Raw genomic sequence first — 16,698 nt, 5'->3', positions numbered from 1 at the left:
TGCTACTGTATGCCTAATAATAGTCATTAAAATGCACTACATAAATCATTATTATGTAATGTAAAAGGTAAAATTTAATTTCCACAAGGATATATAATTGATTAAGTAGGAAGAGTGTGTTAAAACTATTTGACATTTAGTATATTTTATCCTAATTGTTTATTGATCAGTTTCCCGGTTTATTACATTCGGATGCATACTAAAATAGTGAGTGATTATGAATAAATAAATAAATAAAAAGTTTTGCAGTATGAAAGGAAATTGCGTTTATTTATTTAATACATTTAAATAAATAAATAAATAAACTCTACATGAGATTAGGGATGGATGAGATTGAATAGAGGTCATCTACATGTTAGGGATTTATGAAGATTATAGATCTCTCTCTCTCTTTTTCTTACTCCCCCTTCCACCTGCGCCTCTTATTTATATCCTGTACGGACCTATATATAGATTTCTTTTTTAGTTTATATTGATTTTTCTCTCTCATTTGTCTGCCTCTTTCTTATCACCAGGCAGGCTTTATAATCTTTACTGCCTTAAAATGATTTTCTTTCTCTTTTTTGACCACAGAGATTATCCTTCAGAACAAATGAAAACTAACGTTAAAATACGTCACAGTGTTTAAAGCACAAAAAACTACACTCTTATTCTCTCTGCTTCCCGCATACACACACCCATGTTCAACACGGCCTGGTTTTAAGCACTGTGTTCTTCTCTATATATTTAAGATGTCTCAGATGTAACAGTATATGTGGATCATTTTTTTCCCCAGTGTATAACTACAGGCTTAGGCTGCTGTGGTTTGCAAGCAGTTCTGGATAGTGAGGGTGGCGCATGTTTCCCTGTGATGTGTCTGCAGTCTGTGGCTGAACTCTGAGCTCTCAGGGTTCCCTGTTTTAGACACATGTAATTATCAGACGTTATATATACCCGCCCTGCCTCGCCCTTATGGAGGGTACCTTTTAGCTGGGATATTTCTGCCATCTGTGGCAGTTGACCCACCCATTTGTGAGACTGCACAAGCTGAAGATTCAGCGCTGTGTAAAACGCACCAGCCCTCATCCAGACACACAGATATCTCTGAACAATATACCGTAGAGCAAAACCGCCTTGCTGCAGAACCAAGTCATGACTGGTCAAGCGAAGCGCTCTGAATGTGATTTGAATTGTCAGTCAAACCCTTCAGAGCTGAGCCCTCACTGACAGCTTTTAGAAATTGAATCAGATCTCAGGCACTCTGCCTTAGCACTCAAAAGAGACCTACCACAGATCTCATTCGGCCTTCATGCCCTCTCACTCTCTTTCTATCCCTCTGTCATTATCAACCCTCTTTCCAATCTCTCCTCCTTTACTGTACCCTTTAATGTGGCCATACCGCTCCATATGTGTCCTCTGTGTGATGGAGCTCAGGCTGTAATCACAAACACCGGTGATGAATGAGGGCTACTGGTGGCTTTTGACACCGACAATCTTTTCCTCCCAGTCTATTACATGGACCACCAAGCACTGGGTGCATAATGTGGACTAGATGATTCCAACTATAGCACAGAAATCCAGCTATATATTGGTGAGATAAGGCTGGGTAGTTCCAAATACTTCCTTTTCCAAGAATACTGCAAACCTGCGAGATGGATGTGCGTTGGGGTTCACGCATCTTTAGGCATTAAAGAGCAGTGCAGTGATTTGGATCCGAGAACTGGCAAAGCAGGACTGAATCAGTTAAGCTCAATATTTAATTTGCGATAAGAGTGTGCATGTGCATTCATGCATATTTCTTGTTCCCTTATTTTTGAACAAACTCCCTTGTAAAATGTCCACACATGCACGAGCAAATCCATGGCCCAAATTGTTGTGCATGTGCAGTACTAGGGCCATTAATCTGAACACTTGCATCATGCTTGACAATTAAAAAGCCAATCCATCACAGCCTAATCAATACCATCTCACTCTGAGGTGCGGGGGTGTTTGTCCTAATAACTGTTTTGGGACTGGTGTGAGAGAGAGAGAGAGAGAGAGAGAGAGAGAGAGAGAGAGTGAGCGAGAGAGAGAGAGAGAGAGAGAGAGAGAGAGAGAGAGAGAGAGAGAGAGAGAGAGAGAGAGAGAGAGAGAGAGAGGCTTTATAATCTTTATAGAGAATTTATTGCCATCTAACTCATACACTACTGAAAATACAGATCTCCTTTTTCATAGTCTCGTGTGTTCTTAATAGTGCACACATGCTGATCACAAAGAGGAGAGAGAGCGAGAGAGAGAGAGAGAGAGAGAGAGAGAGTAAAAGGAAGATGGATGATCTCCCTTATTGAATATTTGGATTATGTGATTTGACTGAGGCAACCAGCTATGGGTGCTGATAGTAAGGATGTTACCAAATGTTTAGGATTGTGGCTAGGATCTGAATCTGAGTTCAAGAATCAGCCACTGGGAAATTAATATTGATTGACCATTAATCTGAATATCCTTCAATGTCTATAGCTCAGACATGCACCAAAACACATTTACCAAACATGTTTTGCTTAATGTCAATAAAGAAGAGCCTGTGTATTAATGAAATTGCATATAACCAGGTTACTTCAATAAGCTTTCTGTATAAAATTATGATCAGTAAGTCATGACAACATATGTTTTTACTACTATAACTCATCAAAATAGGTTAAGCAACTTTCAACTTTTTTTTTTTTATACAAGATTTAACTAATTTTAAGTCAGTTTAATGTAATTTAAGTTGAAATGACATACATCTAATTTGACTAAAAATTTAAGGCAACAGCAGTACATTATAAGTCTGTTTGAACAACATAACCATTTACAAGAAGGCTATTAAAGGTGTACTCAGTAAATTGTTGCTTATTTTTAACTGTGTATTTAGGACTTTACAGTGACACCACTGGCCTGGATGTATGAAGTTTATTTTTGTTATTTTTTGTTCCTTACCATCTGCAGATGGTATCTTTAACATGGTAAAGACAAACATTCAGTTTGGACAGTCTGGTGGATCGCACACATGTTGATCAATACCATCACTCTGGATTAAATGTACACTGTAAAAATATTTTTTTTGAGGTTGCAAACAAAACAAAGATTATTGGAATACGTTTTACAAGAAAAAAACTATTTCAGTCTTTCTATTCCACATTCCACATTTAATTCGATGTGTTATTTGCCACTTCTTTGTTATTATTTCTCAAATTTCCCAGCAATTTTTGAGTGAAAATGTGTCAAAGTAGATCCTGCACCATTTCTTTTCAGTGTATATTCTGTTTGTTGTTGTAAAGTTTGGTACTTGTATGTTTATGCTTTATAAAGTGCCATGAGCTCTGACTAAAAGTGTTATATAAAAATTCCCTATTATTATTATTGTAGCATGACTTGTCATGTGATGTCAACATGGCAACACCCATGAGGGGGCGACCAGGGGCCTGTACCATGAAGATGGTTTAGGTGGCTAGCCAGGTATGTTTCAGTTTAGATTGTGCCAACCCTGGGTTTTAGGCACTATGAAAGTGGTTTGCCTTTTAGCAGTGTTCATCATCATAGTAACTTACGCTCCATGGCTATCCTGGTCCGGGCAGGTTATGTTCCAGGTAAGAGGTTGCAAACCGAACTTGGACCAATCAGCTGTGAGCAAAGTGACACATGTCTGACAAATGAATCGCTGTTTCTCAGCATGTGATTGGCTGTTCGTTACTGATGTCACATCTAAACTCCTAAACTCAGGATCAAAGCCTGAGTTGACCGAGAAAGTTGATGACCAGCATCATGGTACCAACAAAGCCTGGTTGGATTGGTTTGGTTTTGTCAACTCGAAACTAATCCTGTAACCCTGAGTTTGTTCAACTAGACAACTATCATGGTACAGGCCCCTGCTCCATGTAGAAAAACACAGTTTGTTTTTTAGAAGACTGGCAAGATGGTGTCATCTAATGAGACTGTAATACGTCAAAAGTAATGTTAGTAAACAAATGTTCTTTTCAATTAATATAATAGTCATGCACCTTTAATCGTTTCACTTATTAACATAGCTTACGCTGTAGAAACGCACGAGCCCAACCTGTTTTTACGCATGATGTTGACCAAGATGAACTCTCTCTCTCTCTCTCTCTCTCTCTCTCTCTCTCTCTCTCTCTCTCTCTCTCTCTCTCTCTCTCTCTCTCTCTCTCTCTCTCTCTCTCTCTCTCTCTCTCTCTCTCTCTCTCTCTCTCTCCACCCTCGGTACAGCAGCTGATGCTGATGCGAGTACACTCATTCTGACTCTCCCATCCTGAGCGGAGACACACTGTCACCAGCTCCTCCCTTATTCTCTTCAATGAACTTTGAGCAGCGCGTTCTATAGGATAGTCAGCGGCGTTTCGTCTCCTTATTCTCAATGAAGATATGACAAAGGCAACCACTCACGAAAGGAATTAATTACAATGACGGTGATCAATGGAGGAGACGTGCGTGGACACTAGATCAGTTTGATCTTTTGCAGGACACATCCTAGAGGTTTTGAGTCTAAAGAGGAAGCGAGAACCGTGTGCATTCCCTAACACTTCTTACCAGCTCAAACAGTGGCAAACGGGAACTGACGGGATTTTGAAAACAGATCGTGGGCTACTTAAGAACAAAGAGAGGTGGATGAAGACTACTTTATTTAGAGATACATGTCAATACACGAGCAGCGGACAAGAGAACCCTGTAATACAAGAGCTAGAGAAGATCGCCGAAGTCCATCGTTAACAAGAGAGGGGAATTCAACTGACGGTGCGCTGCACTGAATTTGGAAGGTCAGTTGTCAACTTAAACTCAAGACTGTCGTGTCGAAGTTTTGAATTACGGTCATTTTAAAAGGATAAGAAGGCGCTGTGATTGTACAATACTATTTGGTTGAAAGTTACCATACCAGTGAGTTGCAGTAATAAATATATTATTTTTTAAATGTATTTTATTTTACTGTAAAATAGCCTATGCTAGAAAAAGTATACAACTTAGTTATGTTGTTTAAAAATAAAACATTCATTTTAATGGTAGCTACAATGTTGTTAAAATTAAGTTAAGTACAATGTATGAAATATCAAGACCAAGGTCATAGGGTTGATTCCAGACACAAGCACAAATGTAGGCTATAGCCCTAAATGCATTGTAATTTGCTTTAAATAAAAGTTTGAGCCATATTTAAGAAGACAAACCATCAAACCAAACAAACTTGCATTTTATTTTAAAACGAGTGTCAAGTTATAGGCTACATTGGGTTGATTTTATTGCATGTAGGATATGTTTTTCAGTTCGCATATAGCTGCAAGATGTCTTTTAAAGATCTCTTCATCTAGAAAGCATCTGCTGTTTACTAACATCTGATAGACGTCTTTAAGATGTCAGTTTTACATACATTCTAAATCATAAACATCTTAAAGAGATTTTCTAAACGTCTATTTGACATCTGACAGGAAACGTCCTATAGACGTATTGCAGATGAGCCAACACTCTAAAAAATACGTCTTCCAGATGTAAACACGCACATCAAATAGACGTCTCTGTGACGTACGTGTGCTATCAGGGTAGTAGCTAACACTGTAAAATAGCCTACAGTTGCCAAAATACCTAATAATGCTTGAAAAATGTCTTTTTTTAAAAGTTCTGTCAACCTTGGCATCCAATATTGTATAGGCCTACAGTTTTTATAAGCTCAGCTATTGTAGACAAAACAATACTTTTGTTATATATTTGAAGAGTAGCCTACGTCTTTAATAACGTGTTAAAAAGAAAGTAAGCTTATGTTTTATCGATGCACAGTCCGATAAAACGACCAAAGCATCTGTTGCTATGGTTACCTCCTCATCCAAAAGCAATTTCTGTTCGCGAGCATATATTTAGCGCAATTTTATTCATTTATATAATCTAACTTTGTACTTGAGATGCGAAAACACGGTTGAAACTTTAAGAGTTACCCATGCATTCTTATAGTCCCTTTTTGGGGGTTCAAGGTTAGAGCATTCCTTTCAGATGTCAAATAGATGTTTAGAAAATGTCTTAAAGATGTTTATGATTTAGAATGTATGTAAAACGGACATCTTAAAGACGTCTAGACGTCAGATGTAAGTAAACAGCAGATGCTTTCCAGATGAAGTGATCTTTAACAGACATCTTGCAGATGTACTGCTATCTGGGTAATGCATAGTCAAACCGCTGGTGGCGTGCCACCCAAAAAACGCTGGCAGACCAACCGCATTTTCAGATTGGTCGGCTTGCCGACGGTGTGCCGCCGGAGGTCCAACCGTGTCAAGCCGCTCAAAAAAACGCTGGCGGACCGCCAGGTCATAGTTAGTGGGGATAGCCTGTACTTAACTGTACTTAAATGTACAATTCTCCCAACAATACAAAGTGGATGAGTAGCGTAAAGCGCGCGTGGTGACTCGTTAATCATTAAGGTTAGGCTACACAACTTGTTTGAGGCGCGCCGCGCGCCTCCGTTCTATCAGGGCTATTAAGGTGATTAAGTTGTTTATTTGTGTTACAGTGTGGTCAGCGTGATAACCGCACATTACCGGGTCTCCTCATACCGAGAAGCTAGTCTGGCTGGAAACCTTCTCGCCTTGGACGCGCGGGGGAAATAGATCCCTGACATGAGCGACTAACACCATTGACAAACAACAACACACATCGGCGGATAAACCGCACTGATCCCTGAGTGACCACCTGTTTTCTGCACAGACCAACCGGTAAGCGCTTAACTTTACTGAGGGACAATACAAGAGAATGCTGTTTGTATACGTCTCCAAAATGTTTATCAGATGTCTCTTCATGTGAATATCGCCGTTTGGGCGACCGCTATATGCATAAAAGCGCATTAGATATGAGAGTGCAGGGGTCTCGAAAATCTTTTAGTCATAGAGTTCTCATGCTTTATAATCCAATCACTTTATAATGTAGTTTAACCACTGAAAGGGGTTGAATGATTGTTAAAAAGAGCACAGAATCACAAACAAACGAGGTACTTTGAGGATCCAAATCCACTTTCATCTCTTTGTGCACACTCGTCCTTTTCTTCTTCTCATCCTTTCATTCAGACTCTATCTCAGTCACCCATTCCCCTCATCTCTCGCTCAGGTTATTTTCCTGTAATCCAACGCAGAACTGAATTCGCATTTGAAGCTGCGTTACGCAATTGGTGACACTTGGTGAGGATGTAGTTTTAGGCGCGCGCAACCTGCGTGTGGAGCAAATCCCTCTTAAATGACAGATTAGAGAGAAATTGTTTTGTGATGTGTTGGTTATACATTTTAAAAATAGATTTTTTGTTGTTGTTGACCTGATATGTTTCTTTTCTCTAATTGTTATGAGAGGTTAATTGCTTCATATTGTCATTCCTAAAATGTCTTGCTCAGGAATTATTAGTCACAGAACATTTTCCAGATATGCTAGATATTTTGTCCTTTGCGTGTCCTTGCTAGTACACTGCCAACAATACACAAACACACACACACACACACACACACACACACACACACACACACACACATGCACACATAATAATAATACCAATAATTTGACCAACACACCCAAACAAGCAGGGAGAGACATACTGTTTTAATGAGCAATTATACTGCCAGATGCCTTTCTAACCCTTGTTTGGTTTGAAGGAACTACATCAGCCCAAGGAGATCTATGATGTCAGAGCTGTGACGTTACAGGCAGCAGACTGGGGAAAATATAAGACTGTTTAATGCTTTTAAAAAACCCTCAGAAAAATACCCAAGCACTGGGAAGTTTCACAAAACATCTTTAGTTGTGCTATTGTTTTATTTTATTTCAATCGGTTGTTTGGAATTAAGTGTAATTTCAGTCCTTTCGAAAGTGTCTTCATTGCTATTATCCATGATAAAGTTAAGTGTTGTTTTGCTGCATGGGCTGATATATAGAGTGAATGCTTCTGTATATGGACTGTCTTTCTTCAGATGAACACAAAACAGAGATTTGTAGAGTCCTCATAACGCAAGTGGATAGATCCCTCAAAGTTGACGCTTCAAAAAACATGCAAAACAAACACAACGATAATCCATATGAGCCCAGTAATCAATATCTTCTGAAGAGAAAAATACAAAAAAAAAACTTTTTAAACTATAAACTTTCTCTTCTGGCCAACTGTCAGCATGCTGTGTGTTTATTCAACAATATTATTGACTTGACTGTACTGATGCTATTGGATGAGAACTGAACTGAGCTGGATGATGAGTATGACATCACTGTTTTATAGATGATATGAACTAATAATTGATGATCTTTACAATGGAACTGAATCAACACTGAACTGACTTCAGCTGAACAATGACACTTTTTTCTTTTTAGAGCTGCTGTGCAGCCGAAATGAACCGTTTGCATCGTTGAATCATTTTCCTGTTACCAGTGTAAAGCTGCTTTGAAACAATCCGTATTATTTAAAGTGCTATAAAAATAAAGGTGACTTGACTTGTGAAACTCGCATGGGAAGTAACAGTCCTCTGTACTTCCAAAGCACTTCCTCACAAGTTTCTGAAATTGCTGATATCACGCTTCACAATGTGTTGACAAGCGTACGCATGTTTGACAGTTGGCTGTAAGCAGTGGTTTATAGTTGAAAAAGTTTAAAATATAGTTTTTGTAGGATCTCACACTGTTTAGAATTGATTCATCAACTGGGGTCGTTTTGCATGGTTTTTTGAAGTGTCGGCTTGGAGGGGCCTATCCACTTGCATTATATAGAATCACAGAGATTCATTATTTTTCTAAAAATCTCAGTTTGTTTTCATCTGAACTCAGAAAGTCATATACATCTGGCATGACGCCAGGGTGAGTAAATGAGACATTTTTGGGTTGAGTATCCCTTTAAGAAAGTAGATCACTTCCTGTCGCCTTTCGAGTTCTGATCAATACTGAAGTCTTATTGAACCACGCCAGTGTAATAAGTACACCAATCACATTTAAGTGCGCAAAAATAGCGGCTGACTCAGCAGCTATATAAGGCAGTGTTGAACGCCATTGCCTCAGAATCTTTCTTCTCAAGACACTTGCTCAGACAACTCACCTACTAACGCAAAGTCGAGTGAAGCGAACTCGAAAGAGAATGTCTCTGGTTACTCAATGTAACCTTGGTTCCCTAAGATGAGGGAAATAACTTGCTGCTGTGTTACATTGTATCTTATGAGCTCCACTCTACCTTCAGTCTACAGATTCGGACACAATGGCATTCAGTGTCACCTTAACTGCTGTTTTCACACATTTGAACGCCATTGACCAGTGTACGTAAACTGGCGTGATTCAAGGCTTCAGTGTTTCAGCAGAAAGGAGTTTCCCCATAGCGTCAGCTACTGACGCAATGTCTCATTCCCTCGTCTCAGGGAACCGATTTTATGTTGAGTAACCATAGATGTTTCAGTAGAAATATTTAAATACAAGAAAGAAAACTGTGCTTGTCTCCACATTAATGGTTTAGTATAACTAATACTAAACTATTTCAATTGATCTTATTATGATACTCGTAGTCAACCTGCTCATTGGAAAAATGTGCCTCTACCTAAATTTTGGCAAAACTCCAAAAACATACCTATGTTACAATCTTCCGCAGTTTCCATCTGAAATGACTACTTAGTGGCAGTAAAACACCAACAACTTTTATTCTTGTTTACTCAAATTATGATTACTGGGGAAGATTGTTATTAGCTAACATTGTCATCACTCACTTTGAAAGTGTTGTGAAACGTGTAAAAAGCAATGTCATCACATTGACATCTTTCCAGTGAGCTTGGGTTGCTTGTAGTGGGTTGAAATATGTTCTCCAAATGAACGAAGGCTAAAAGTTTCTCAAGCTGCTCTGCTATTTATTTAAGACTAGGCAAGCTTTTTCTGGTCCAGGTCACATTTTTTATTAATATGGATCGTAAGTGTGCCAGGAAATATGTCTTATTTGACCTGCGGGATTGGTGGTTGGAGTGAGCGAGGGGAAGAGGTAATTAAAATAGATGGGTTGAGGAAATTGAGATTGGCTGAGAGAGGCTAACGTTATGGAATCACTTGTCAAAACCAGCACTGTCATTAGTCATACCTATTCGTGCGATAAGCAAGGCACCAGCAGGTTATGTGTGGTGACAACCATAGTGTTGTTGAATATTTTGTGTTTATAATAGAAACAGGAAGCACTCAGGTTTACTTAAGGTTGTGATAAAATCATAAAATGCTCAGCATTCTTACGTTTTTTGTCAGGTGGTATTATCTTCTAATTATATCCAGTATAGTTCCAAATCAATCTAATGAGGCAAAGTGGAAAACAGAGCTGAAATATGCATGTATAATCCTTATCTGATAGCATTTAAGCTGGTTTTATGACACAGACCCTTCCAGAGGTATTTGTTTGTTTGTGGTGTAGATTAAACCTAATTCTGCACCAAATCCCTTATTTAATTACTATTGACAGTTTAATAGCTTTTTCTATTGAAGCCCTGAAATCCAAAGGTTAAATGAGCATTTGCTGAAGATGTGTCAGTTTCATGAATGGAATTAGTTGTGGAGCTAAAATCCAATGTTTGTGCTTGAAAATGTTTGTTACTTACCTCAAAAACCTTTTCTAAATATCACAGTATATATACTTACAAAGGAGTGGTAAGATCATTAATACCTTCTGCAGAATCCATTTCCAGGGCAAACATCTTTACTCCCTCTGTGGATTATTATTTGACATGGTTCAAACTATTCTTGATCATAGATCCTGAGGAGAGACATCACCTGACTCCTCAAAGAGGAAAATTGTCATATTCTGGAATGTACTGACTGGTGTCAAACATGCAGAATCCGTAGATGAAAAGTTTTTCATTGTTACAGTTTAGTTTGCATTTTATATTTCTTTTATATATTATTTCCAGTAATCATAGTTAAAGGGATAGTTCACTAAAAAATGAAAAATTACTCAACCTTCCTGAGCAAAAGATTTAATCCAGTTCAGTTTTTTTAAACATTTGTCAGACACAATTCAGTTTTAGTAATATATCTTGAAAACCAGGGTTTTATTAGTATACATTTTAATATATTTTTACCTTTGATGCCATCCTGGCTTCATCCTGGTTCAACCGCAAAACAAACTTATCCTCTTGTTATTCCAAACCGGTATGATTTTCTTTCTTCTATTTAACACAAAAGAAGATGAAAATTATTTGAAAAATACAGTGAAAGTCAGTGGGGTCCAATTTTGTATTGCTTATCCACTCATAGGAACATCTGAAATGGTATGCAACGTAAACCATAAGAAGTATCGATTAATTGCACAAAAGTTAGATGGCCACTACATCACTGAATGAGTAGTGCTCTGCTGTTTCCTACCAACCAATGCGATTTCATTTGAGTCCATCTTTGTAATCAGTAACATCACATCTCGCCTGTGGGATGTCTTTTCCACACTCGCACAGGTCAGACTATTGTTATGCGTATAATTTATTTTTTATTAATAATTATTTTATTTCAGTTGTTTATTTTCACTTTAGGCTTTCGTTTTATTTGTGCTATTTCAGTAAAAAGAAATCTTAAATCAATAACTAAATAGTTTTTGTATACGATAATAAAATTGATGGTTCATTTCTTTAGATTATTGATGTTTGTGTCAAAATCATTGATGGAAGGGTAGGACAGAGGAGGTGATGGATGAAGGAGGGGTGAATGCAAAAGTGAGAGATGATCTCTGATTATCTGATGAGGGGAGACAGTCTCTCACCTGTCATCTGATAAAAAAAGTGATGCACAACATCTGCCTGAAGAGGGAGAGAACATGAGAGAAGCATTGAAGAGTGAGAATGAGAGGTGTGAAGAAGAAATCGATGTATGAGGACGTTGAAGAGAAAGATACGAAAGGGAGGCTTTTTTTATAGGTCAGATATCTCCCAGAGGCTCTTGATGTTAGATACCACTCTCAGACATTCTGGAGAGGGAAATCTTTTGAATTGGGGACCTACATCTCTCTGACAACCCTTAAACAGGAACACAGACCTCTGAGACTGCAGAGGAGCATGCAGTGGCCCCAAAGGAGAATTTGGACACTTAATAATGTATGAATGTCATTACTTTCAGGGTTTGAAATGAACATTTTCACTCACTGGCCAATTTGGCTACTCAATTTTAACTCAAAGTTGACAGTCATTCAGAACTTCTTAAAACCAAAACAAAAATATCAGAAATAAACTAGGTTATTACATAGAATTTACTAGATTAAATCTATTTATTATAAAATCTGATTATTATTGAATAGCTTTCCATTTTATGACAGTCAATGTTTGTGGATAACATAAAAATGAAAGAGTAGTACAACAAACTGAATCTTATAGGCTACCTATAGTAATTTATTTTTTAATAAATTAAATGTAAATTCGTATCCCAGTTACACTTAATTTCACATAAATGAATATAAATGTGATTTCACATTTTCCTGGTTAAGTAAACATTACATAAAAAAAGAAACCAAATACATTTTTACATTACCAATGTTATTAATTTTCTATTTATTAAAACCAAGTATAAATCTCATCAAGTTGGTGTTTTTGAGCATTTTAACATTTATTCCAAAACAATAACTAAAGGGAGTAATAATTTAAATCTACAGTCTGTAGCTTTTTTGTGTTCAAAATGTATATAATAAGCGAGTACATCATGCGTCATCACTACGACACACACCTTATGGCATTGGTCCTGCCTTTTGTTCACACAGTGACTGATCCCACACAGAAGGCACTCTAACAATTCTATGGCAATTTTCTGGTATCAATGCTCTGTGTGAAAGGGCCTTTGGTTAACTGACAGCATCAGAATAAAAATGCTAAAGGGCACTTTTGGCGTCTGTATAGTGACGTGCAAAAGTCTTGGATATGTGGCACTTATCAGATGCCTAGGGAGTGGGAACGGGTTGAAAAAGTGGTTTCTTCTCTTTTCCAGAGTACCGGAGTGTTATGCTGTGTTTTGCTAATGTTAGAGGTTCTGATAGCAATGGCATCAAGTGATTACTACATAATCGTAACCCACCAAACTGGCTAGTTAATTAATCGCGTTATCCACCACAGTTGACTTTCACTGACATTTTAATTTCACATACATAGTTAATTTCAAACCCTGATTGCATTACATACAACATGTCAAGCCAAGTGACTGCAAACAAATGGTGCTAGAGTTTTTCTTAGAACTTTCTTTTCTTTTTTCTTGGTTTAGCCATCTTTGCAGTGACTTTTAACCAGCTGGTGTTAAGGTGAGTTTTAGTGAATGAGTCATCACTTTTCCTGTGAATGAGTCATCAAATTTTATATGACCATGATTCACCAATATTAGAAAACCTGAACATTTTGTTTTGACCTAGTGCAATACATCTATATATGTGTTTGTTCTCTGTTTATTTAAAATAAATGATGCTTCTTCATATGGTCCTTTCAATGAACATTTCAGATCATCTTTTTGGTTTCTTTTTCCATGTAGTTCGTACACTCGTCTTACAGCATTTCTACTCTGCCAGATGCTGTCTCCCACACCTCCAGATGTTTTCTTGCATCCTTTTATTCATCTTAATGAAATCTGATGTTCACAGACCTTTGCCACTGTGAGCCCAGATGTTAAAAGACAGAAAAAATATTAGATCATAATGCTCTGAGGGAGATGCAGAGATTAAGTGTTAGAAATTTCAAACAAGAGGAAGCAGAGATATACAGTATGTTTATCAAAGGGAGGCGTGGAGGAGACAACAATGTGAAGTCAGGTGATGTTATGGGTTTAGCACTTGTAGCCACTGTTCACTTGAGGACATTTTTGTTTGACATTAGCAAGCTGTGACTCTGAGCATGGAACTCAGCATGGAGGCAACCATTTGGGGCTGCAAGGATGTAAATTGCTCATGGTTAGATGCCACTTTGAAAACTGTGTGTGTATGTGTGTGAGTGAAGTATACCCTCCTACTGTCTGCTAATGTCATGCTGTCTGTTTGGCTGACGACGCTCAGCATGGTACAGTTCTGCTCTGCCTCAGTGCTGCGGGAACCGTCCAACAGTGACGGCAGTTTTCAGAGCTTTTACTCACAGAATGCGAAAGCCTCTGAGAGCTCTGAGGGGTTTTAAGGAGCAGAGATGAACTCGCTTCTGTGGAGAAGTTTTAAAAGTGGATCTAAAGTGACAGAGTTTTGAAGCTGAGGCTGACATCTCTTTCTCTGCTGGATCCTGAATGAGCTCATGAGTATTTTTAGATTTCCTGTTTACTTTTTTGGAAGTAATCTAAACAATATGTTTCTGCATATATTAGCATATATTTAATTAGAGAATGGAATTATGGCCCACTGTACCTACTAAGCACACATACTTTGCCAAACATCTGATACTTTTGATAAACATCTGATAAACATATTTAAAAGTGCTTATTCACATTATAAATCAAATGTTCTACCGAAAGCCTAAGTGGAGTGGGGGCCATGTTTGACTTTTTTGTGACATCATTGCTCGGTGATTTCTTGAATATTAATTAGGCTGTGCTGGACAGCTATTCATTCAAGTACTTATTATTAATAAACAAAGCCCACATTTTAAAGTTTGTTTATTTTTTTACTCAAACTTTTATTGCTGTGCTAAATATTTGAACGCACACATGGCTGAAATTACATCTAAAATAAGATTTGATGTAGAGATCAATAAATAGTCTGTACCAGGAATGTACATTTAAGTCAACATAAGTATATTTTAAAGGCAGCCCAGTTTAGTGACAAAAACGTGCTGCTGCGTAATTTTTGCAAAATTATATTTCATTTGTTCTCTTATGTTTCAAAGTGAAATAGTGAGTGATGCTAAAAGCACATTGAATTTTCTCTTTAACAGATATGACTGTGACAATATTTTATTAAATTAGATGGTGCACATTTTGCGGCAGTTCGGAAATGAAATGTCTCCAGACATTTACCTTAAACCTAACCGATAGTCTAAGCAAAAGCAAATGCTAGATAAAATGCATTTTCTGAAGCAATCTTGCCATTTTCCCCCCTGGTTCTACAAGTCTTTGAGTTCTTCCTTTGAATTTTGTGACTCGTGTGGTACTCATACTGAGTGGTCCGCATCGCCAGTGCAAGGTGATCTACTGAGCAAGTTTACTTTGCCGGAAAAGCCTGGTTATCAAAGTTTGTTAATATACAAACATTGAAATGTATTAGTTTACAAATCATGCAACATGTTTCGAGGTTATAACAAGATTTTTCAAGGAATAGCACAAAGTTTTTATTAATCGATAATCTGCCTCTGTAATAATCATTTGTGTGAAACTGAATAAAAGTTGTTGGTGGTTTACTGCCACTAGTGTTCATTTCAGAAACTTTCAATTGGAAACTGTATAGGTACCACACACTTTTTGGCTTTGCTATTGGTTGAATAAACAAACAGCTCTGTCACTAGAAGCTGCGTCACCATGACAATTCCCAGCAAGCAAATGCTGGGTTGTTTTAACCCAAATGTGGGTCAAATATGGACAAACCCAACCATTGGGTTAAAAATGTATTTGAAAAATGTAACCCAACGGCTGGGTTTGCCCATATTTCACCCACATTTTGGTTAAAACAACCCTGCATTTTTTAGAGTGAATAGTTGTCATTTCACTGTCTAGGTTAACTATAGACCCGATATAGTCCGGCTATGAGTTGCCCACTTCTAACCTTGAATTTGGTTACATGTCGTTTTTGCCAAAATAACTTGCGAGATGTATGCTATTCCATCATGTAAGTAAAGTAAACCGTGATTACAAGGTGTTTGGTTTCATTTCTTCACTCATTTAATTTCTTTGTTGTCTATTTTTGGGCCATGGTTTAGACGCAGCTCAAAATTCTTTCGAGTCTTCTGAGTGTTTACATTTTTGGATGAATCATTGTCAACTGACGACACTAGTTGACTCTAAATATTAAGCTGGTAAAAAAGAAGGTACATTAGAGACACAGCATTTTAATATCAGCCAACTAAGTTCAGAGATGAAAGTGTGGAGGACTCCGTGACAAACATGACATACACCCTACAGTATGTGTGCTTTCAGGGTTAGTTAACTAATACTAGTCATGTCCATATGCGTGTCTGACAGATGAGAGATTCTCAGCCTCAAATGCAAGAATTAGCATTATCAAAAGTGGTCGTTATCGCTGCATGTTGCTTTTACATCACCACCAGCAGCACAATCAGCATTTGCAATTACTGTTTTCAGTGAGGAAGCCACTGTATTCTGCCCTCAGTCCCTCTCTCCCTTCATTTTCTGTACATCATTTCACACATTATGATAGTCTTATTTAAATGAGAGTCAGATGAATGGTAAGTGCACTAATGCACTAATCCTTTTTTTCAAGCGAGCTTGATATTTTCACAGAGAATGTCACCATTGCAGCATTCAACATTGGGTTTTATCTTTTTATATACTGTGTGTGTATAACATTGACCAGAACATCTATTGAGAGATTCATTGTTTTCTTTACAGCAGGGCTCATTTCTTTTTATCAGCGAGATCTTTTTATCAGCAATATCAGAACATGTATTTTTGTCTTTATCTGTCTTCCCTTTGTTTCTTCCTCTCTATTTCACTTCCCCCTCATTTTTATGTTGTTTTGTTCCATTCCGTTCCGTTGTTCTGTGATTGTGTTGATACATTTGTTAATTGGAAGCAGTGAGGTTTAATTATTTAGGCTCAGTAATTAGATCCCTTCTCTGTATATCA

At 37.6% G+C, this 16,698-nt stretch overlaps 1 protein-coding gene across 1 annotated transcript in view; it reads left to right on the top strand.

The window, feature by feature from the left end:
- Positions 1 to 6,212: 6,212 nt before the first annotated feature.
- The window catches only part of slc8a4b (solute carrier family 8 member 4b), a 75,735-nt gene continuing 65,249 nt past the window's right edge, over positions 6,213 to 16,698 (top strand). Inside the window, exons 1-2 of the mRNA XM_084404054.1 lie at positions 6,213 to 6,407; positions 6,497 to 6,698. The gene's annotated coding sequence lies outside the window, so the exon portion shown is untranslated. The remainder of the gene's footprint in view (positions 6,408 to 6,496; positions 6,699 to 16,698) is intronic.

Source organism: Rutilus rutilus (assembly GCF_951802725.1).
Source record: "Rutilus rutilus genome assembly, chromosome: 3".
NCBI lineage: Eukaryota > Metazoa > Chordata > Actinopteri > Cypriniformes > Leuciscidae > Rutilus > Rutilus rutilus.
This window is presented reverse-complemented; position numbering and strand designations above follow the sequence as displayed.